General features: G+C 56.2%; 1 protein-coding gene across 1 annotated transcript in view; it reads right to left on the reverse strand.

Moving 5' to 3' along the window:
* Window positions 1–2,307, reverse strand: part of PDE2A (phosphodiesterase 2A) — a 378,660-nt gene that overhangs the window by 106,613 nt on the left and 269,740 nt on the right. The window lies entirely within an intron of this gene.

Here is a 2,307-nt window from a genome sequence, read left to right on the forward strand (position 1 = left end):
CTGCTTGATGGGCCATTAAGGACCATCAGCTATACAATTGACCCATGGAGAGAAGGCAAATACGCCTTGTAACTCAGCAAAGTATGCAGGGACTGGCCCAGGTGACTCCAGACTCCATTTTGCTGTAATTTTCCACAGTAAGGACAAAGAGGTGTTCTTACACCTGGAAAAGTTTATAAAAGGCTGATGCCTCATCTCCATCTTGTCTTCAATCCTGCTTCTTACCTCTGGAAGGACTTTGCTACAAGCTGAAGCTTTGAACAAAGGACTGAGGACCCATCCCAGCGGGGGATGTATTCCAGAGACTTGAATTGAACCTGCAGTTTATTCTATCACTACTACAAGCCTGAACCAAGAACTTTGCCATTACTGTATGTAATTGATTCCATTTAACCAATTCTAGCTCTCATCTCTATCTTTTTTCTTTTATCAATAAACCTTTAGATTTTAGATTCTAAAGGATTGGCAACAGCGTGATTTGTGGGTAAGATCTGATTTGTATATTGACCTGGGTCTGGGGCTTGGTCCTTTGGGATCGAGAGAACCTTTTTGTCTTTTATTGGAATATTGGTTTTCATAACCATTTGTCCCCATAACGAGTGGCACTGGTGGTGATACTGGGAAACTGGAGTGTCTAAGGGAATTGCTTATGTGACTTGTGGTTAGCCAGTGGGGTGAGACCAAAGTCCTCTTGTCTGGCTGGTTTGGTTTGCCTTGGGCAGTGACTGCCCTGTTTTAGCAATTTGTCCTGAATTGGCACTCTCAGTTGGGTCCTGCCAGAACCGCATTGTCACACCCCTGACTCTGGGAAGGAAGGAGCCTAGTGGACAGAGCACCGAACAGGGACCCAGGAGGTCGGGGTTCAACTCCTGGCCCAGACACTGGCTCTCTATGTGGCCTTTGGACACATCAGTTCATCCCGTCCCTCCCCGCCCCATGCCTCGTCTGTACAATGGAGATCACCCCTCCCAGAGTGCGGCGAGGGCAGTTTCTACCAGCGGGGCCAGGCGCTCCCATGCTGTGATGAGGGAACAGATGGACAGATGCCTGGTCTGATCTCGGGGAGGAAGGAGGGCAAGGCCCCTGCCAGGGAACCCGTCAGCAACTGAGCCCAGCAGATGTGGCTAGGGTGGGCTAGCAGAGGACCCTTAAAGGGGCCTGAGTTTCAGAGGGTGGGTGCACAGCACTGTCTGGGCCCCTTTATGGGGACTCCAAAATCATTAGTCACTTCTGAAAACCTCCTGGGCCTAGCCCTTGCCCCCAGGAGAAGCCTCACAGGACCCCCCGGAGTGGAAGGTGAGACACTGGCCAGGCTGCCCCTAATTCCCAACTTGGAACTAGACTGACCAGCCTGGCATGGGTGAGATTGGAAACCCTCTCTGCAGAGGCTGCCACCAGGAGGGACATGCAGGATAGCTTCCAGCCCGGCAAATGCACCTCTTCAACCCTCCTGCTACCACAGCCTGGGCCCCTCACAGCTCTGCCGGTGCCCCCAGCCCTAGAGGCCCCAAATGCTCTCGCTAGTTCACCTTGACTTGACCCAAAGCGCCTCCTGCTGGTCTGGGTTGAACCGTCCCTCCCCTACTGCTCTTCCCACCCATCTCAGCCCTGTCCTGCAGGGCTCTCTCCCCCTGGACTCGGCTCATTCCCATCCCCAGCCTGTCTCTCCTAGTGCAAACCAGCCTACCGAACGCCCCCTCCCTGCCTCGTTCCCCCGCGGCCTTGGTGCTGAGCTGGCAGAGGGCTCGGGAGCTGGCACGGGGCACCCCCAGCCTCACAGAAGCTGAGCGCAGCTCCCATGCGACCCCGCGCTCGAAGCCGTCGGAATGTCCCAGTGCGGATGTGAAGCCCAAACGCCCCCCGCCCCTGGTGGTTCCTGTGTGGGGAGACCCGGCACTGCGTGGCACAGGGAGGAGGGCCAGGGTGCCCACAGAAAGGCCCCCCCCAGCCCCAAACCGAACGAATCCTCAGCTCACCATGCACTGGAGCAGTAACCTGGCACCCTAAGCTCCCCGCATTGCTGTATGATTTCGTCTCTAATGATCTTCTCAGCCATTAACGAGCTTTGCAATTAAGTCTCCCCTGCTGTGGTTGGGCTGGCTGTACATGCAGCTCGCTGGGGGTTTGTCTTACTGGGGGAACTGGCTTCCTCCCGCGGCACTCGGGTGCACCCTGACCCAGAGACACATCGCGGGGCGCAGGGGGCAGCTGGATTCAGCCAGGATTCAACCCATGGAAATCTACTGCGGGGCCCTGTGCCCGGGGGGTGCCCGGTGCATCCGGCAGCAGGGCAGGGGCGCTGTGCCC

Source organism: Terrapene carolina, unplaced genomic scaffold (genome assembly GCF_002925995.2).
Source record: "Terrapene carolina triunguis isolate 2854851 unplaced genomic scaffold, T_m_triunguis-2.0 Scaffold430, whole genome shotgun sequence".
NCBI lineage: Eukaryota > Metazoa > Chordata > Testudines > Emydidae > Terrapene > Terrapene triunguis.